This window comes from Callospermophilus lateralis, chromosome 4 (assembly GCF_048772815.1).
Source record: "Callospermophilus lateralis isolate mCalLat2 chromosome 4, mCalLat2.hap1, whole genome shotgun sequence".
NCBI lineage: Eukaryota > Metazoa > Chordata > Mammalia > Rodentia > Sciuridae > Callospermophilus > Callospermophilus lateralis.
Window position 1 is genome coordinate 48,333,008 of NC_135308.1, and position 22,968 is coordinate 48,355,975.

Genomic DNA, 22,968 nt, shown 5'->3' on the forward strand with positions numbered 1-22,968 from the left:
TGTGACTCATGACTATACTGTGGCACCTTGAAAGAAAGATATGCACAGGGTCAGCAGCACCTCACAGGACGAGGCCCTCAACACCCACATCCTCTATCCTCAGAGCTCAGAGGCATGACAAGGTCAGGGCCAGCCTTCCAGGCTGCATGTGAAAAAGGGGGCTCCTTGTGCACAGACCCACCCAGCAGAAGCCAGCCTGGCTTTCTATGGCTGTTTCTCTCTGGGAACTGGGAATGGACCAAGGGGAACTCACAGGGAAATCTGGTGGGAACACAGCCCACCCGGGATGACAGGTTGTGGTGTGCCCTCCCATACCCTGATGCCTCCACTCACAGTGCCCCTTCCTGCAGAGAAGGCTGGCCTCACAACCATCACCAGCCAAGGGCAGAACTTCCTAGAGTCACAGCCACAGCTCTCAGCCTGCTCTATATGTTCTCATTTCTTTATTTAGAAAAGAATCCAGCAGCTTCTCCAGTTTGTTCCTAAGATACCATGGCTCCCTCAATCTGCCTCAGAACATCAGTGTTCAGAGCTCTATCCTGAGTCCTGGGTAGCATCCCTCCTCCATCACTAAGGAGATTTCACAAAAAAGTAGAGTTCTGTTCCTGGTTAGAGAGCTTGGAGATGTCCCTGATGTCAAGAATTGAGCCCCTCACATCCCAGCCCCCAGCCCAGGGGAGCACAGCCCCTCACCAACATGTGTGAAGGAGGGACTGCCCAATGCTCACCAAGCACAGGGGGTGGGAGTGTCTTCCTGTTCAACACGTGCAGGCTGACCACATGGTGAACTTCCTTGTCCTCCCTCAAGATCTCATTGATATAAGACTAAAGGTATGAAAAGGTAGAAAGCTCTTGACCAAAAGGAGCCCCTGGTGGCAAAGAGAAAAGTCCTTTCTGGATCAATAGCAACTGGTTTTGGAAGCAACACTCTTAACAATGCACTACTGCTGAAGTGGAGGCCCTGCTCCAGGAGAGACTGGGCGCCATATCCCGATAAGATGCAGACACATGCACATGATCAGGTATTACACGTGTCACTCGGGATGTGTCTTGTTAACTTTACTCATCACCAATACCTATCCATGCAAAGTGCGGGAGACTGAGGTGCTGCTTGTTTCTGTCTGTGGAGAGGCTAGTCAATACCAGCACCATCCAACACCCTTTCTTCCCAAGTACAATGTCCTAATCTCCAGGGAAATGTGATAGCCACTCACCGCAGGGGTTGAAGGGCACTCAAAATGTGGCTACTGCCACTGTGGAACTAACTTAAATTTTATTTAACTTTAGTTGATTCCAATTGTAATAGCCAAAGATAACTAGTGGCCACCATATTGGATAGTGAAGATGCTACACTACAATTAAATGGCACATCTTACAGAGTGGACACAGCTGTCATAGTATTAGTGATGTTAGTAACAGTAACAAAGTAATGGCTCCAATCACTAACCTGTTTTTACCATAAAATCATCTGCCTAATCATGGCGAGGTGTTTTAAAACCAGTACCTTGTGGTGGTTGATGGTTTTTGAAGTACAAGGATCTCACATTAGATTTCTTGCCTCTTCTTAAATAGAAATGAATGGGGTACTTGACATCTCTTTAAATCCTAGCATGTAGAGCAGGAGCTCACAGCTACAAGGTATAATGTCCATGCCCATCTCTTTGTCCAGCCAGCGTTCTCTGCACAGCGTTGACTTAGATGAGCTAATTGGAACAGGAGTCATACTGGGCATGTGGGGATTTTGATTTATCCATATGTTGCTTAAAATTTTTATAATGAGCATCAATCATTAGAAATAAAAATAGTAAAGACTTTTGAGGGGAAAAGTCCACTGGGCGTCCATCTAGCCATGGGGTCTGCAGTGGTGTGGAGAAGGGAAGTGGTGCCTTTCCTACCTGCCAGGTGCCAGGTGCTAGCTGGGCCAGGTGGGTGACAGAAGGGAGCCTCTTGCTCACTCTCAGGGAGACTAGGCAAAGCCAGCCTGCCTCAGGTGTTCTGGAGTCCTCTAGGAGTGGGGAGAAGGGCACACCTGTGGCCACAACATGGTCTTTCAGCGCCGTCTAGTGGTTACATTAGAAATAGTCACCCATAATTCCCTCCTGGGAAAAGAAAAATCAAGCAGAAAAAAAAAAATCTTCTTGAATACTGAAATTTAGAAATTTTTTCTCTGGGCTCTGTCATAAGCCAGGCAAGAATGAGGCATGAGTGCACTTGCTGTGTGCTTCGAAGCTGGTAGACCAGGGAAAGGGCAGGGCCATCGTAGATGTAGAAATCACCAAAGTATAGGAACAAAATTAATGAATGTTTGCACAATACAGGAGGATTTCTAAACCTCAATGTGGAAAGCAAGAAGGCAAAGTTAGTTACGAATGCATGCTTTGTATGTATATGGAGGTGTATGTGTGTGTGTACATGTACACACATACACCAGCACACATTGCTCTTGTACTTTGGTGGTGTTAAAATAAATCTTTGAAATAATCAAATTCATATAGACAGGAAGTAGAACAGTGGTTACTGGGATGAGGTACAGGGATAATTGGTAAGATAATATTGAATGAGGACAGGTTGAATTCATGAATAGAAAAGTCCTGGGGATGGTCAAATGATTGTGATGGCTGTATCATAATGGGATTCTCTTGGGTGCCATAGAACAATACTCCTTTTTAAAAAGTTAACATGTTAATTGTCTCATATCATGAACATGTACAACTACAGCTGTGTTAACTTTTTTTTTAAAGCACCATCTATATTCTTTTCTTAATGTTTTTTTCTTAGTTGTGGATAGATCTTTATTTTATATATTTATAAATGGTGCTGAGAATGGAACACAGGGCCTTGGACATGCAAGGCAAATGTGCAATGGCTGAGCTACAGTTCCAGCCCATGTGGTAACTTTTTAAAAAGTGTGTCTGAGATATAATTCTATAGGAATATGTATACAGATATGTAAAAGTATTTTTAAGAAACAAAACACTGGAGAGACTGGGGTTATAGCTCAGCGGTAGAGTGCTCAGCTGGCATAGAAGAGGCCTTGGGTTTGATCTTCAGCACCACATAAAAATAAATCAATAAACTAAAGACATTGTGTACAAATACACCCCCAAAAAATCCTAGTAAAATATATTTTATATATGCATGTAAAATGATTACAGTGGACAACTTCAGTGTCAAAGTAAAAAATTAGCCACAGAAACAATGGATGACTTATTTAAATTGAAATTCTTGAGCTAAATGTAGGCATGCACTTTAAATTTTGGCATATTTTCTAAAACTTCTCTGCAGAAGAGGTATGACAATTTTGTATTGCAATTATCAGAGCTTGAGAATTCAATTTTCCAACACTGTTGACATTAGATTTTCTCACTCTCTTTATTCTTTGTATTTGATAGGCAAACACACACATGTACTTTATGTTTTCTTTGGATTACTCTAATATGACTTGTATTACTTAATTTTTGGTATGTCATCTTTTATAAACAGCTGATACTGGGTTTTCCCATTTTTGTAGGCTGTTTGTTTCTCCTTATTGATTTGTAGGGGCACGGTATGTGATTAAGCTCTCGTAAGTGATGCAGACACCCACAGGATCTTCCTCATTTTATCAAAGAAACATCAAAGGTACAAAAGCTAAACAGAGGAAAGAGAGAAAAGGCAGTACCGAGGACCAGCTCTCTTTTGTCATTGCCTATATGTTGCTGAGCGCACATGGAATTGGATTTCCAAGCTGACAACTAGTATTAGGCAACCTAATTTTATATACAGCCAAAGAGCCTGCCTCAGAAAGGTGCTACAAACAAACACTGGAGCACCAGCCCTAGTGGCCGAGTGAAGGTGAAGGGCAGGTGGGTGGGCCCCTTGCTTTCTAGGGAGGGCAGCAGGGAGTCCCTGAACATGGGTGACAGAGGGAAGGAGCAAGAGAGCAAGGGAGCTTCCTGTGCAGTGGACACTCTGCACCAGACAGGCCCCACTTTGGGGAGAGCAGCTGAGGTGGCAGAGGTTGCTGCTGCTGCTGCTGCTGCTGCTACTGCTGACCTGCATCAGGTGTAGTTTGGGCCCGAATGTCCAACAGTCCCTTCCATTGACCTGCAGAGGCAGAAAAATCTAGCCAGTTGGCCTGAATTTGACTTCCCTGCTGAACAACTAGTGTTAGGCCACCTAATTGGACATAGAGCCAGAAATCATGCCTCAGAAAGGTACTAAATCCCAGTGCAGGTTCTCCTTTGATTTCACGACCTGGAATAATTGGGAGCATCCTTTCTCCTTCGAGAAGAGGCAGAGTAACACCCCACACTCAGTGGACAGCTAACCCTGGATACAATGTGTGGTACCAGAAAAGAAAAAAAGAAAAGAAGAACAACAAGAAGGCTCACTGAACCATGATCCCTCCAGGTGATCTGGTCCAATTTTCTGCAACCCATATAAGGGATCATGCCAAGGACATGAGTTTGCAGACATTCACTTTCCTCAAACATCTCAACATGCACTCCACTCAAAATCCTCTCAGGCTGGTTTCGATTCTTCTCTAGGAAATGCCTGAGTGTTTTAACCATGCTCCTACGAAATGACTGCAGAGCAGGGGCGTGTTTGGCATTCAGGGTGGAAGCGTCCGGCATCCATCCTTATCCAAGTCAGAGGCCTGGAGATTCTAGGCTCTGGCAGGAGAGTGCACTTGTTTGTGTCCCCTGTGGGTCTCCCTGGGCCTTGTGTGTCAAGGGACCCACTTGGTGACTGCTATGCCATCCTGGTCGCTCTACAGATATCTGCTGGTGTCAGGGACAGGCGGACTGACAGCATCATGACGTCACCGTGGGCCAGCCAGCAGAAAAGCTTTCCCTCCTGGTGGCATCCCAGGAAGATCCAAGCCCAGCAGGAGCTCTGTGATCATGTCAGGAGGGGAGACCTTGGGACCGAACCCCATGAGGGCATGTTCTTTTCAACACATGCGGCCCCAACTTCTTCAGCCCCTGGAAGTGGAGCGTGGTGCTGCTGGTGGCCTGTCCAATGTGCCCTCTGGGCACTCCTGCTCCTTCCAGGGCCCTGGATGCAGCAGCTGCCACTTGCCTGCCAGCACCAACCTGCAGTACCACTAGGCGGCGCCGTCGGCGATTGGTGGTACCAGACAGGCAGAGCGCCCTGCAATCCCTTATCCCAGATCCAGCACTGGAGGCTCTGCAGGTGCAGTGAACCTGGGAGGGCTTGAGGGCTTGTGTGCATATGGAGGACATTAAGATCACCACAGCTGCCTTTCAGTCCTGCTTCTCCTGGTCATGGCTCTTCTGAGAGTTGGGCAAGTCAGCGAACTTGCCTAGGTTCCTTGCATCTCCAGGGAGTGGCCCCTGTGGACATCTAAAAAGCAGCTCACAGCTCAGCCTGTTATGGGAACTTTAAGCTGGACAATGTCCCAGGAACTCAGGCGGGCTGCTCCTCCATTCCTAGAAAGCCAATCAAGGAGATTTCTGTGGCCAGGGCAGAAGGAAATCTAGGGCATGTGGGTCGTCCCATTGCCTTCTAGTGAGGGCAGCTGTGAGGGAGTCACTCAACATGGGTGACAGAGGGAAGGAGCAAGAGAGCAAGGGAGCTTCCAAATCAGTGCCCCCTCTGCACCAGCCATGCCCCACATTGGCGGCAGCTGCTGCTCCTTCTGCTGCTACTGCTGCCACCTCTATTCACCAGGTCTAGTCCAGAAATCTCTGGGCCCAGTAGTCCAACAGTCCCTTCCATTGACCTGCTGGTGCAGAACTATCTAGCCAGTCAGGCTGAATCTGATGGTTTCTCCTCTTCGCCTGACACTAGGCTCTCAGACAGAAAACCCTCTGCAACAATGCCTGGGGTTCTTGGGCAAACTCTGGAGGAAGAGATTTCACTGGAGTGTCACAGCCCCTGCCACAAAGGTGGTCCAAAAAAGGCCTGTTGGATGAGTGAAACCAGTGCCTGATAGTGTCCTGATTATCAGGTTCAACTAGTGCTTTCTGTCAATTTCACACATCAGCCTTGCTATAGGAGTGGAAATGTAGAATTTTGTAAAGATGGATATTAAATAACGGGAAGAGCTCAGAATTTTTCTGTGGAGCACTGAATCCAGACAAGAGTTGGGAATGAGAGGATATTTTACAGATACTGAAAAAAATTGTAGTTGGTATTTGTTAGCCTCTGAGAAATACCAGTAGTATCACCAGGTTCAAGATACCATAAGCAAGAAGTACAGGCAGAAGATTCTGAGGCAAAAAATCAGAATGGACAAGAATTCAACTTCCATAAAATATAAGGCTCTTTCAGGTTCGAAGCCATTTCTTGTTGATTGCAGTGGATAGTAGATCACACAATTGCTAATTTTGTTTTTCTGGAAGAAGACATAAGAGAGAAGACTTTCCTGGCAGAACAGAACCTTCACCCAATTTTAAAATAAGAAATCTTCCATTCTATGAGTCAGGTTTCCATTGCTTTAATGAGATACCTGAGATAACTGATGTATAAAGACAAAATGTTCATTTTTCTTAGGATTCTGGATGTTCTAATGTAAGAACTAAGAACCCCTTGTTTTTCTCCTCTATAACAGGAAGCACGGCATGATGTAAGCACATAGCAGAATAAGCTGCTCATCTCATAAGTTAGGAAGCACAATGGCACAGGACAGGCCTACAATCTAACCTTCAAATATCTATGGAAAACTGTGAGCATTATACAGTAAACCTGGAATGGTAAATTCTTTAAATTTCAGTAGATGTCTCATTGGTCATCCATTCCCAACCTATCCTCCTCTGGATATAAAATATGTTCCCTTTTAAGTATGTAGAGTGTATGTTTTTGTCAGTATAAGAATTGTAATATTCAGATAAATGTACTGCTGTTTGGCATCAATGTGCTTATGTATTTACCCACACATGTGCATACATGTAACACACTTCTTCCTAAATCAGAACTCCCAAGTTTCTAAGAAGGCAGATGGAGCTCAAGCTTCAAGTTGTTCCATGAACAGAAGAGGGGCACTTGTATATTGTTAAATTTTATTCATTGAGAAAGGGAAGAGAAAGTTAATCTGACATCTTCACATGTGTAGCCCTGCAGAAAGTTTGGATGAGAGGTGGGAATGTAAGTTAGTATAAACACTATAAAAAATTTTATAAATGTTCCTCAAAAAACTAAAAATAGATCTACCACATGATACAGAAATCCCACTTCTGGTTACACACACATAGGGAATAAAATTTATATGAAGAAATATCTGCTTTCGTTGATTGTGACACTATTCACAACATCCAAGACATGACAATAATCCGTGTCTATCAATAGATGAACAGAAAAATAAAATGTGATATATATCTATAATGAAACATTATTCAACCATAAAAGCTGGAAATAGTGACATCATGACAATGTGGATAAATGCATAGGGCATTATGTTAAGTGACATAAGCCAGACATAGAAATATAAATATGACGATATCTCATTTATGGAATATAAAGCAACCCAACTCAAATAAGCAGAGAATGGAATGGTGATTACAGAGACTAGAGGACATAGATGTGGAGGTATGAAGGTCAAAGTGCTCAGAATCTCAGGAGGGATATAGAGTTTTTATATAACTCTATTATGTAGCATGATACAAATAGTAAATAATTTTGAGATAAACAATATTAAGAGTAAGTTTCCAATGTTTCATCAAAATAATAAGTATTTGAGGTAATGTATATGTGAGGTAATTTATATTCCATATTGTGTTCATAAGCCATATTGTAGCCCATAAATATGTACAATGTAAATTTTCAATTTATAATACTTTTTTTTTTGTATTAAGGATTTATCCCTGGGACACTTACCACTGAACCACATCCTCAGTCTTTTTTTTTTTTAAATTTTATTTTGAGACAGGATCTTGCTAAGTTGCTTAGGGCCTTGCTAAGTAGATGAGGATGGCTTTCAACTTATTATCCTCCTACCTCAGCCTCCTGAGCTGTTGGGGTTACAAGTGTGCACCACTGTGCCATTACAATAAATTTGAAAACAGAAAAGAGTGGTGAGATGGGCAAGATGTGGGGCTATCTGAATTCCCTGAGCTCTCAGGAGAAGGGGCTGCTGCTATAAGCTGAGGGAGACAAGGAGCTCATTTCAAAATCAAGTCTTTGAGAAGAAAAGTTTGGAGGGTCACTAGGCTGGTCTGAATGACAGATGGAGGCAAGGTGGAAAGAGGAACATCTCCCTTCCTCTGGTTTAGATGAGTTTGAAAGTAAGCACAGGGAGAAGGTCTGAGAACACACTAGTCTGATTTTTACTGCAAAATTCAGGAATACTGGTTGTTAGCTGAAGGAAGGTGTAACATAGTGTCAACCCTCATCTGGGGATGTAGCAGCTTGTCTTTGATGCAGTTTGGCACAGTGAGATTGGCTGAATTTGTATTAATGTGACTTTTAAATAAAAAATAATTTTACTTCTTTTAGAGAAGATTGAAATTTATCGTCTAGAATACGGGCTTTAAAACCATGAGGACTGCCAGGCATGGTAGCACTTGACAGAAATTCCAGCAATGTGGGAGGCTGAGGCAAGTTGATGGTAGGTTTGAGGTCAGCCTCAACAACTTGGTTTGAACATGTCTTGGAATAAATAAAATAAAAATAAGTAAATAAGTAAGTGGTGGGGAGGGAAGTTCAGTGGCAAAGTTCTCCCAGGTGCTGCTGGGTCAGATTAGACAGAGAGAATAAAAGTTGCTTTCCTGACTTCAGAAAGCTCAGTCACAGTCCTGCTGTGGGGATTGGGGCTTAACTAGAGAGAATTTCAATGTGTCACCATGGGCAGATGAACTAACAGTAGCTACTTATAAAATTAAACTTGGAGCAATGACAGCAGGATGTGTGTGGAGCTTCCTTTGAGTCACAGACTTTCCAGGGCAGAATTCCAAAAGAACTTCTCCATTTCCAGCAGGCAGGGGCCAAGTGAAGTGTGTTACTCTGGAAAGGTTTTTCTTCCCAAATGATGTCACTTGTTCCCACCTGACTTAGGGTGAGGAAGAGCCCAGGTGAGAAAAAGACCTTAGAATATCCTCCTGATTTCAGTTCAATAATCACCAAAATGGACAGAGAAAGAATTTATTTCCCTGAAACTAATAAAAGTAGGTTTTTCTATATATTCTACCAAAAATGTTTACAATATTAAGTTTACCAAAATATTTAAAATCTTTTGTGTTTCTGATGTGGAATCAGAAACTATTAATTATAAAACTGAACATGTAGATGACACCATGGTTAATAGGTTGGATTCAACAAAGGGCTTCTCCATACTTCTGGCATTTGGGGCCATTTAACCTTTCCAAGACTTACTGAATTCTAGTACCCATTCATTTAGGACAACAATAAGATTTGCCTTTTTCTGATTAGTATACAAGGAAAAATCATGTAAAACCTTTACCAGGGAGCTCAGTATTAAGTCATGCTTTTTCTCAAACCCCAGATTGATTGCCAGCTTGGGATTTCTTTCATGGGGAAGGTGAAAACATTGGATAATGGTTGCTCTGGTGAAGGATTTCTTAGGTAAAGGGCAGTTTCCAGCTTGGTGAATAAATGCATTGTCATGGGGTATCACTTCCAGACAGGTCTTTTGACAATGAAGTTTGTCATATCATATACTCCCCACCTATCACACTGGAAAATTTTTCTTTTTGGGTCTATGCTCAGCTGAACAGTCTCTTTTTCTTCATCCTCTTTCTCCTTTGTTAACAGAAAAGGCAATTCTTTGCTTCCTGTTTGCTTTTCTGAAAACTCCAAGGTAAATTTTCATCCCTCATGCTAACCTAGTAGCAGATACTTTCTGTTGTGACTTCACATTGTTTCCCCATTTTTAAATTATCACCTTGTCTTGATTTTTTTTATCAAATAATATTAAAATAGATATTTCTCTAAGATTCTTCAAATTCTTTTTTTGTAATGAGAGTATATTGAAGAAAAAGTTTTCTGTGTGGAACATTTTTGTCATTGTTAATGGTTGTGGGGATGCTGGAGCTCTGGCCTACTTTTTTTTTCTTTTATTGTTAGATATAAATTTTAATTTTTACAACTTTGGGGATTTTTTTGAGCTGTTTCCTATCTACTCTCCAGTTCATTTATAAGAAAAGCTTGTTTGGCCAACCACTGAGTGAGCAACAGTGGAGGGGCTGAGTGTCAAGGTTTTCTTGTTTTTCTTAAATTGTTGGGTAAATAATATATTTTCATGAAGGCTTCCATTGTTAATTCACTCTGACGTCTTCCATAGTCAAGATGCTCTGGTGACACATCTCAGAATCTTCCTGGCATGGTTGATCATTAGTTTTAATCATTATTCTGTGTAATAAGTCTAGGGTTCTTTTCTGATAATAATACTGGGACGGGATGCTAAGAAACAAACAAGCATGCACACAATACTGTAGATGAAGGGAAGTCAATTTAGTGTGAAGCAGACACTGAAAATCAAACCCTTCTTTAGACAGTAATCTGGCCACAGCCTCCTCAACTGCCTGAACCAGAACATCAATGTGGATCTTATCTCTTAAGCTGGGGGTTCTCAACCTCTGAATTACTGCTTCCACTCTGTAGGGTGCTTCCAGGTTTTGAACAATGGCTATTTTTCATTCTAACTTCTACTTTTACACACCCATGTCTTTTCTGGAATGGAATCTAAATAATGAGACCACATCACTTGTTGAGTTGGACATTGGGATCAATACCATTTCCACAGAGACTTTTCTTTGTGTTAAATTTCTCCTGATTATAACTAAAGAAGGATTCAGCCATCAAATCAAAGGTCATAAATGTCAAATTATGAGGTGCTTTGGGTAAGAGTTGACACAGAATTTTTCTTGATGAATTGTCATAGGGAAAAGATGGATAATTCTGATTTTTTTTTGACTATAGGCAACTTAGTGGACCTCTGCTACTCCTTTAAAATTGATTATAAGATGAAATACTTTATGACAATTTATTAAGAACTTGACAATGCTAATTAAAGTTGACTTCTAGCCAAGATGTTACTAAGATACAAAATCTCCACTGTGCAAATCTACATGCAGAATGTTGACTTGCCTAAAATGAATTATAGAACATTCATTTTAAAATGGCTGATCAATGCATCTTCATAGACATCATTTTAAATTGCTGTTATTCTTAATTTCTCATATTTAATATTCAAATGTGTGAAATTTAACTTCAACATAATCAATTTTGTTGAGAATTGTTTAGTTAATCCCAGAATGCATGGTAATGCACAATTGCTTCAATGGGAGTATATATAATAACTGTATTCTGAATAGATTTGAAGCCATATGACATATCCTTTAGACTTTAAACATAATTGTCCCACCTACCTTATTTGGTAAGTTTTCATTATATATTCTGCTTGAGAAAATATGCTATTGAAGGCAATTTTAAGAATCAGAACAATTTGAATAATATAGTTTTAAATTTTATATGAGATTTGTAAAAGCACATTATGTAGAATGAATATTTAATATTCAGAAAAGCAGGAAGATTTAATAAGCCTCATGATTTTAAGATTAGAAATGACATTAAAATCTGACCTTTCTGTTGGAGTCAGAAATACCTGAGTCCTGGAGACATCATATGATTGACAGGGTTAGTGATGAAGGATCATGGATCCTGGCTGTTGGATGCAAATGCTGCTCAGCAGGGCCAGAGGTGTAGAGTACACCTGCTTGCACACCACTCCTCTTTGTTCTCAGTCCTTCTAAATAACCATCATTAGTGCTCATAATTACTGGTTGGTTATAATGTGTAGATTTGTCTTCTCCCTGGAAGCAAGTAGCATTGTCAGCAGTTGGAGTCAGACTGTCAGAGGCTGGAATCTGCTGTCAGAGTCCAAATCCTGAGGCTTGAACCCCAGCAATGCAAGGGAAGGCTCCTTTTGAACCATTTCTCTGGATCTTCTTTCCTGTCCCTTCCTCTTTTTCTCTGGATTATCACAGCACCTCCTGCAGGTCCCAGGTAGGCTAGGGTGAGAGCAGGCCCTGGAGAACCCAAAGGGAAAGGGCATGTGAGTAAGAGACCAAGCAGGGAAAGAAAGGGGAAATGTGATTTACAAGTGTATGTGTGTGTGTGTGTGTGTGTGTGTGTATGTATATGTGTGTGTGTGTGTATGTATATGTGTGTGTGTGTGTGTGTGTGTGTATGTATATATATATATATATATATATATATATATATATGGATTTTATTCAGAGAAAGACAAAAAAAGAGAGAGAAGGACAAAAGAGATCAACACACTCAGAGCTCTATCTACTTGGGGAGTAGTTTGGTTAGCAATACAAACATTTCTGTAATTTTGTTAACGTGTAAAGACTTTTCACTTACCCTTCATTGAATGTTCCCTGTGGTTTGTGAGTACCAAGTTCATTTAGCAGACAAAGCATAGACAGATTGCCTCCCATCATATAGCAACAACTGAAGAGGGGAAGGCCAGTGTGCATTGTGGGCAGTGCCATACAAGAAAACCATATGAGGTCCAAACACTAAGTTAATCTTTATTACTTGTGTGTGCAGGCAAAACACAAATACATATGTTTTCTCCTTTACTACTTTTGAGCATTTCTTAACTGCCTAGCGTTCATCAAAGCTTAGAGTTTGAATCAGATTTTGTGGTCACTTGTTTTAATATCTTACATGCACAAAAGTACTCTTGCTTTTGACATGACTTTTCTCAGACTATTTCAATTTTCAGAATGCCAATATAAGCACAATTGTTTCAGGCCTTATTTATTTTTCTCAATTTAGGAAACTTGCTATGGTTTTCCCCAGGATGCAAAAAATTCTACCCTCAGAAAACCCATAATGATGCACTTTGGTTGGGGGGGAACCAGCACAGGAAAGAAGTATGGTTTTGTGAGTAAGTACTTAAGGAATGGATAAGTCAGTTGAAGTCCTTTATCTTAATGGATCCATGAAGCAAAGGGTATTCTTTGTCTGTCCTCAGAGCTCAGGTTTTCATCATAATAGATCCCAACAAAGTTCATTTGTCCTCCATGTTTTTTTGAGTACCTAAAGATAATTTCAATTTAGAGGCTAGGTTGTTAGCTGTTTCCATGTTTCTGCTATGTTGGAAATCCTCTTGGGTAATGTTTGCTTGATTGATTGTCCTTATCTTTAATTGTTTAAAAAAATAAGGATGGCTGATTTTTCTCATGAACATGAGGCCTAACATGGTAAGCAAGGCTGTCTTTATTCTCTCTCTGTGGCTGTATCAGATAGTGGCTGGGGCCAGATCTTCGTAAAGTCTCCTTTGCTCCCAAGTCTCATCCTGGACTAAGAAGGATCAGAGTGACTGGAAGCTTGGTGTCTTTTTTCTCTCTCTAGTGTTCCTATGTGACCTCTCCACAATGTGAACTCAGTGAAGGGGCTTTTTGCAGGGCTGAAAATGGAGAAAGGCCAAAGAAGCTGGCAAAACCTCAGTCTTCTCAAACCAACATCAGACATCACTCAGCATTTCTTTCACACCAGAGCAGTCACACAGGCCACCCAGGGCCCCAAGATGGGACAGAGACCATGTATCAATGAGAGGGATGTTAAATATGGGGATGGACTATGAAACCATCAGAGTCAGATCTCCAGCCACAAAACATGTACATTCTTCCTGCTTGAAAATGATATTCACCTTCCCAAGCCTCCAGAGTCTCAAGGTCATCTGAGTGACTTCTGGATGCAGATGAGGATTTTTGGTAAGGTTCTTCCTCATTTGAAGACCTGGGGACAAAAGGGACTGGCTCCTTGCCCCTCCCTTGCCCACTTACAACCCTAGGGCAGAAATAGAACAACCCCCACAGAGTCTCTTACAGGAAAGGATTGAAGTGGGGAAACCATGACTGTCCCTGGTCTGCATCACCTCAAAACCCATCAAATGATTGTGCAGCCCACGCAGTAGATCCAGGCCACTGCCTAGAAATGTTTCTTCATGGTTTCTGGTTTAGTCATCTGGAGCTCTGAGTAATCCTTCTTTGTCCCATGGGGAATGATGGGTTTTTGCTGAGTATTTTCTCAGTCTGATTGCCCTGTGTAACTACCAGAAATTAGTAGCTTAAAACATCACCAGTTTATTGTGTCCATGGTTTCCAAGTACAGACCCAGAATAACTGGGTTTCCTGCTTTGGGCCTCCTTGGAATGCAGCCAAGGTGTTGGTCAGAGTAAGGATCTCAACCCAGATCAAGATCATTTTCCAAGTCCATTGGCTGCTGGTGTAATTTATTGCTGTGTTCTCTTGCCACATCTCTGCTGCTGGAGGCTGCCTGCAGGTCTTTCTCCATGGAAAAAGAATAGTTTACAGTCCCTGACTTCCACCACCACCCAGAGAGCAATTTTAAGAAGCCCACCTGATTGCATAAGGCCCACCTGGCCAATCTCCCCATATTAAGTTCAGTCGATTGAGGACCATAATCACATCTGTGAAATACCTTCAAAGGGGCAGCAACATTACTGTTGAATCATACAGCTGGAGGTAGGTACAAGTTCTCTAGGGCCTGAGGATCTGAGAGCATCTTAGACTTTTTCCCCTCACATCACAACTAGCAGTTTGGGATCCAAAAATCATTGTTCCCTTGTGTATTATTTTTGCTCACTTTAACTCAAACAGTGCTGTTTTTATATAGCAATTACATTAAAGATTCATGGATGTCTCACAAGTTTTAAATGTATTCCACATAGCAGGTACCAAACCACAAATGTCTCTGAGATGATTCTCCCTACTCTGGGTTCCTGAATGATCATGGTAGGAAGGCAAGATCATTTAAACTTCTTAGAAGACTATTTTTTAAAATATTTTTTTAGTTGTTGATGGAAGTTTATTTCATTCATTTATTTATATGTGGTGCTGAGAATTGAACCCAGTGCCTCACACATGTGAGGCAAGTGCTCTAGCACTGAGCCACAACCCTATCCCTAGTGGACTTAATTTTAACAGATAGAATCTGAGAGGACCAAACTTTAGATTATCAGTTCTCTTTCACTGAAAGAATCAGTGAGACACCTACTCCTGTTTTTACAAGGTCTTAATGAATGATCTTACAAGACTACATTGACCTTCAATTTGAGGTTCTTTCTTCATTTTGGCTTTGGTTGCCATTTGCATGTATTAAGAATTGTTCATAAGTTTGAGCCCTTGTTTTTCCTACTTGAATCATTTAATTTCTTCTTTCTTTCTTCCTTTTTTTGCCTAATGCTCTGGGTAGGGTTTCAAGGACATTTGTTGAATAGAAGTGGTGAGAGAGGGCATCCTGTCTTATTCCATTTTTTTAGAAGGAATGCTTTCAGTTTTCTCCTATTTAGGATGATACTAGCCTTGGGTTTAACATATATAGCTTTTATAATGTTGAAGTATTTTCCTACAATAAGTATATTTCCTACAATAAGTATTTTTCCTAGTGTCTTGGATGCTATGTTTTGTCAAATGCTTATTCTACATTTACTGAGATATTATTAGAACTCAAAATCTCCACCAGAAATGTTATAAAACTCATAAATTCAGAAAATTATCAGGATATAAAAATAACACCATAAATCAATTGCATCCATATACACCAATTATGAATCAACTGAAAGAGAAATTAGACAACTATACCATTCACAATAGCTTCAAAAAAGAAAAAACAAACAAACAAACTTGGAAATCAATCAAACAAAAGCAGAAAAGACCTCACCAATGAAAAGTACAAAACACTAATAAAGAAGTTGAAAAAGATCTTAGAAGTTAGAAAGATCTCCTATCTTCTTGGGTAGCAGAATTAATATTGTCAAAATGACCATACTACAGAAAGCAGGTTCAATATACAGGTTCAATACCATCCCAATCAAAATTCCAATGATGTTCCACAGAAATAAAAAATGCAGACATGAAATTCATATAGAAAAATAAGAGACCCAGAATAGCCAAGCAATCCTTAGCAACAAAAATGAAGCTGGTGGCATTACTATTCCAGACCTTAAACTATTGTACAGAGCAATAGTAACAAAAAGAGCATGGTATTGGCACAAAAATAGACCTGTAGACCAATGATAAAGAACAGAGAACACAGAGAATAACCCAAATAATTACAGTAATCTAATATTAGATAAAGGCACCAAAAACATACATTGGAGAAAAGATAGCCACTTCAACAAACGATGCTGGGAAAACTGGAAATCCATATGGAACAAAATGAAATTAAACCACTATCTCTCACCATGCACAGAACTCAACTCAAAGTGTTTCAAGGACCTAGGAATTAAACCAGAGACCTTATTCCTAATGGAAGAAAAAGTAGGCCAAAACCTCCATCTTATAGGATTAGGCCCCAACTTCCTGAATAAGAATACTATAGCACAATATTTTTTTAAAAGTATCAATAAATGAGATGGATTCAATTCAAAAGGCTTCTTCTCAGCAAAATTAGCAAAAATAACAATTAGTGAGGTGAACAGAGAGCCTACAAAATGAGCACAACTCTTTACCACAAGCACATCAGATAGGGCACTAATCTCTAGGGTATATAAAGCACTCAGAAACCTTAACACCAAAAAAATCAAATAACCCAAAAAATAAGTGGGCCAAGAAACTAAACAGACACTTCTCAGAAGAGGATATATAATCAATCAACAATATATATACAAATGTTTACCATCTCTAGCAATTAGAGAAATGCAAATCAAAACTAAGATACCATCTCACTGCAGTCAGAATGGCAGCTATCAAGAATACCAACAACAAAAAGTTTTGGAAAACATATGGGGGGAAAGTCAAACTCTTACATTGCTGGTGGGACTGCAAATTGGTGCAGCAAATCTGGAAAGCAGTATGGAGACTCCTTGGAAAATTTGGAATGGAACAACCATTTGACCCAGGTATCCCACTCCTCAGTCTATACCCAAAGGACTTAAAATCAGCATACTATAGAAACACAGCCACGTTAATGTTGATAGTAGCTCAATTAACAATAACTAAACTGTGGAACCAATACAGACACTCTTGGATAGATGAATGGGTGAAGACACAGTGGTGTATACACACAATGAAATATTACTCAGCATTAAAAGAAAATAAAATTATGGCAATTGCAGGTAAATGGATGGAGTTGGAGAATATCATGCTAAGCAAAGTAAGCCAATTCTGAAAAAACCAAAGGCCTTATGTGCTTTCTGATAAGTGGATGCTGATCCATGAAGGGGGTTGGGGGGTGAGAATGGAGGTACTTTGATTGGGCAAGAGAAAGGAAGAAGAGATGCAGTTAGGAAAGATGGTGGAATGGGATGGACATAATTACCCTAGGTACATGTATGACTGCACATGTAGTGCAACTCCACATAAAGTGCAACCGGAAAACATAAAGTTGTGCTCCACTTGTGTACAATGAATCAAAAAGATTTCTGCTGTCATGTATAAATGAATAGAAATAATAAAAAATCAACTAAGAAAACACTTCTTTTCTTTATAAATTACCCAGCCTGTGGTCTTCTGTTGTAGTAATGAAAACCAGAGAAGGACAGGGCTCCTGAGGGAAGCAGAGATCAGAAGCTCAGGGTTGAGTACCAGAGCCAGGCACTCTATCTCCCATGGAGAGCTTGCTTCTCTCCAGCTCCACAAAGAGAACAAACAGAGGCAATTCCTCCTGATGGCTGTTGGAAAGGAGGTCACTGGGAGGAACTACTGCTGGTACACTATCCTCTGGTTAACAGGTTCATTATCTCCCATCTTCTTCCTTTCATTCCTTTGTTACTAATAATCATATCTTACTTTTCAAACCCAAACCTAGCACAAAATGTTATTCCAATAGAAGCTGTATTTAAGATGCAATATGAAGAAATCCATGGCCTGACTCACTAGAGCAGTTGAGGAGGATCCAGGCTGTCCTGCCCAGGCTTCAGATACTCCCCAGGGGGACCAAGGTAAGGCCAGACCCCCAGCAAGGAAAGGTATGTTTGGAAAAATAATTACTTACTGCCCCTAGGTTTCAACCCTGGATGAAGCAGCTCTATATGCCAGGACAGTGCCATGCCACTAGACACCAGAGTACACACTACATGCTGCCTGTAATCACAGGATGCAATCAAAAAGACAGGACAGAGCAGAGAGCATCAGCACTCCACAGGCTTTCCTAAGTTAGCAGGTAAAGTAGACAGCCTGATATTTCAGAAAAAAATATGAAGGAAAGCAACATTTCCTGCATATATCTGCTTTAAAATTAAAGTTTAAAAGCCACACTTCAAGAGTAAGTAAATAAATAGGATTAGGACTTATTTATAAGAAAAAAATTAGAAGTCCCAGTCTCATACATAAGTCTGGGTCATATAAGTCCTAATCTTATAAATAAGTCTATATTACAGCAAGAACATCTCATTATACAATTCACAAAAGTACATTAGGTTTACAAGGCATGCATGTGGACAAGGAGTATCTGATCTTCAATATCGCTCTCCTCAGCCCAATAGTAATGAGCCCTTCCCCTGGTAATTGGTGATGGCTTGATTTGGGAACCTGAATTCACATTCTTGCCTTCAGTGTGATTAATAGTATACAATACATTTCATAATTTATGTATAATCTATATATAATGGCTGATACTATCAGTATAAAGTCATTCTAAAAAAATCATCTTGTTTGGTGTTGGGGAGAGAACCTAGGACTGCATAGCTGGTAGGCAAATGCTATACCACGGAGATGAACTCCCAACCCATTAAAAAAGCATCAGTTTTTTGGTTGGGCCTGGGGCTCAGTGATAGGACGCTTACCTCACATACGAGAGGCATTAGCTAAGAAGTCAGTAAGATGTTACAAAAGGGTAGTAGGAGAGGATACCCTTGATTGTTCCTGATCTTAGTGGGAAAGTTTCAAGTTTATTATCATTAAGAATGAGGTAGGTGGTGGTGATATAGCCACCAGCGCCCAGGTGGCAGGAGCAGACCGCAAGCTGGGACAAGTTGCAAACACTGAGGGAGAACTCACCCAAGCCCGAGGGCAGAAAGGTGAGGGAAGGAGCTAAGGCCCAGTGGGGTAACTGGGCCAATAGTGGGGAGTCACTGGTACAAGCCCAGGCCAGTCCTCTGTGTTTCCAGGCAGAACACAATGGTTGGCAGAGCCCACCCTTCATGGAATTCTGAGTGCTTGGGTCATAATTGACTCCTTGGTGTTCCAGGAGGTTCAGAGCAGAGGTGGATAGAGACTGAGGTGGTTTTCAGAGCAGCTCTGATGGCACACTGAAATTGTGACAGTATTGTCCTGGTTTAGAGGCCTAGGCTCTGGCTTGGGCCACTCCTTGGATCAGGAGGGGGGCAGCTTGGCTTCCCTCATCAGCTGTATCTCCAAAGTCACTGAGGATGAGATTCTCGATAATTTAGAGGATGTAGAAGCAGGTTTACCTAATTATTGGAGAAAGAACCTTGAAAATACCAAATGGATAATCAGATATGACAATGAAAGACTTAAAAACTATTGTACTGATCTGGAAGAAAGGTATGCAGCATCAGAGCTACAGATCCAACATCTATCTGCAAATTATGGGAATGAACTGGAAAAGAAAGTAGAAATCAGGCCACTTAAAGCAAGACAGTTTGCACTAGAGGATGAGTTGTCTGCACTGCAGTAGATTCAGGAGCAGGTGATGTACCAGCAACACTGCCTCATCTTCATCCGGTAATGAGATCAGTCATTTTTCAGCTTTTTCCAGTGATGACATGGACTTCAGTGACATCATTTCATCCCAACAAGAAATCAACAGACTGTCAATTGAAGTTTCAAAACTTGAATCTCCAGTTAGCCATTGGAGGGATATAGCTCAGGCAAAGGGAACACATAATTCTGATCAAAGTGAAATCTGCAAACTACAAAATATTATTAAGGTACTTGAACAAAACCAAAGTTAAGACCTTGATCATCATCAAAAGGAAATGTCATTTTTGCAGAATGCACATCAAAAGAAACTGGCAGAGATAAGTTGCCAGTATTGAGAGAAATTAAATGACTATGTGGAAAGGATTGAAAAACTTGAAAATCAGTTTAAGGTCACTCAGGTGTTATAGTAACTGATGAGTCTAAAATCGGTGAAATGGAAAAAAAATAACTATTCAGGTTCTACAAACTGAAAAAGTAGAGTCTGCGACAAAGATGGGAGAACATCAGGATCAAATAAAAGACATAATTAAAAAAATATCTTTGGCAGAATATGACAGAGATGCCTTGAAGAGGGAAAAAGAGCAGCTTGGTGTGAAAATGTGAACAGTGTGAAAACTTGAAACTGGAATGTAGTCAATTGCAGCCTTCTGTGATGGAACAGAAAGATGAGGAATTTAAGAATTTGTAGAAAACCATCGAATAAATAAAAGCCCAGTTGCAAGGAGACACACACAGTACTCCAGCAGACAATTCTGATAGTTTTCAAGAAACAAAATTTAAAAGCCTTCCTATAGAAAATGGAAGTGAAGAACACAACCTGTGTAACTATGAAACTGAAAAATAAATGAAAGGAATCCAAGAACGAGAACTTGATATTCAACTTCTAAATGAAAAGAATCTATCTTTAACCAAACAGACTGATCAGCTGTCCAAAGATAAAGTTGGCAAACTCACTCAAGTTATCCAGCAGAAAGATAGGGAGATACAAGCTCCTCAGGCTAAAATTTATTCAGGAAAACTTGATATGAGTACACCCCAGCTCTTGTCTGCATCATCCTTACCTCCCAGTCCTCAGTTGAGACAATCACTGCAAGAAAAAGATGCCACCATTAGGATGCTCCAGGAAAGGAACCACAGGTTGTCTGATGCAACTGCTGCCACCTCCAAGAGAAAAAAGAAAGAACATGAACAATTAGATTCCAAAATTAAACAGCTCAAGGAAAAACAAGATCTGTTACAAAATTTACTGAAAGAAAAAAACTTCTTTATTCAAGCCAAAAGTGATCAGTTACTTTCTTCAAATGCAAAGTTCACTAACAAAGTGAATGAAAATGAGTTGTTGAGGCAAGCAATAACTAACCTCAAGGAGAGAATAATAATTTTAGAAATGGACATTTCTCAACTAAAAGGGGAAACTGAAAAAATAATAGAAACATCCAAAGAGAAGGAAATGGAGAATCAAGCATTACAAGAGATGAACATGAAGTTCTCTGTGATGCTGCAAAAACAACAGTTGGAGTACCATTCAATGAAGGAGCAACTTTTACAAGAAAAAGAACAGGGCAAGGCTGGGGAATTAAATTGGCTTTTAAATGCAGTTGAATCCTCGCAGGAGAAGACCATTCTATATCAGCAGGAGACAGACTAACTCACCTTGTCCCTAAAGAACCAACAGATGGAAAAGAGTACCCTCCAGCAAGAGGTTCAACACTTACATGACAAAGAATTACTCTTAAATCAAGAGATACAAAGACTGGGGAGCTATCTTTTAGAATCAGAAGATTCTAACACCCGGGAAATTCAGGCTGCAGAGAAGAAAGAGATGAACCTGAGAGAAAAAGACACACTATTGGAGGAAAAGCTACTTTCCTCTTTTAATGCAACTCATCAAGCCAGTGTGCAGGCAGAGTCCCTGAAGAAACAGGTGCATTTACTCTCCCAAGAGAAGGATGAGAATGCACTGCAGCTTTTGCTCTACCAAGAACAAGTAAAGCAGTATGCCATGTCATTAACTAACCTGCCAATGGTTCTAGAGCATTTCCAACAAGAAGAAAAAGCTATGTATTTGGCTGAATTAGAAAAGGAAAGACAATATATAACTGAATGGAAGGAAAAGGCAGAAAATCTAGAGAGGTATTATTATTACAGGAACATTTGGATGAAGTCAACGGTGTGTTGGATTCAGCAACCAGATTTACACACCAGTTACATCTAAAGAAAGAACAGATTGAAAGACTTAAAAAGCACAATGAACTCCAACAAGAAATGTTGAATAATGCACAAAAGAAATTGATGAACGTGGAAAGTGGCACAGAAGAAAAAGTGGACAAAGCCCTAATGAGAAACCTGTTCATTGGGCATTCCCATACATCGAAAAGTAAGCATCATGGAGAGTTACAGTTATTGTGAAGCATCCTGGACATTCAAAAGGAGAAAATGGAGCAGTGTTGAATGGAGATGATGGTGACGTTACTAAGTGGATGACAGGTTGGCTTGGAGAAGGATAAAAAAATGTCCCCAGCACATCTTTGAGACCAAATGAGTAGTCTCTGCTGAATAGTTCTTTTCTAGAACTTTTTGTTAAATTTCTGGAAACAAAATCTCCTTCATCTGTTCCACCACCAAAACTTTCTACTCATGCCATGAGATGTTTAGACTCCAGAGGAAGGAGAAAGGAAGGTTAGAATGTACCAAGAAGTTTGAAAGATGCAGCAGAATTCAGAGCTGGTAAAAGAGTGGCTGTGAATCTGTTCTTGGCACCACATTCTGCGGCAGTGCCACTGATTATCCTAGCTGGACTTGGACCTGGTGGACCTGGGAATCCCCATTTGAATCCCATCACAGACTTCATGCCCAGTTTTGCACCATTGCCAGTGTCCCCTGACAACAGCGCCAGGGTTGTACCAAAGGATTTTTAAAGCAATAGGTGATTCTCAAGCCAGAGATGATTTAGCAGTTTAAAGAAGCCATGCACAATTTGAACTATTTACAGAGTGGCCTTTTTGAAAAGAAGTTGTGTATTTGCAGAGAAAAAGAAAAAGAAAAAAGTTGATATATAAAGCTACCAGGTGTTTGGACTCCCCTCCCCCCCATTTTTTGTATGTTTTTTTTTTCTGTAGCACTTATTAAAATTTTATTTGTGTTTGCTGTAGCTTTTTTATATAAAATTTTGTTCCTGTGCTATCAGGTAATCAACAGCAAAAATAAGTATAGCTTCAACCTTTTTTATAATTATATTTGTTAAATTTAATTATATTAATATAAAAATTATTTATTTATATTACTGAAAAGAAGAAAAATCCAACCCATATGAAAAAGATATATATACCTCAGAATTTGGGCTATATGCAAACAAAAT

The 22,968-nt window shown here is 40.2% G+C and overlaps 1 pseudogene; it reads left to right on the forward strand.

The window, feature by feature from the left end:
• LOC143398231 (thyroid receptor-interacting protein 11-like) overlaps nucleotides 1-22,528 on the forward strand; it is a 32,428-nt pseudogene extending 9,900 nt beyond the window's left edge.
• Nucleotides 22,529-22,968: the final 440 nt, after the last annotated feature.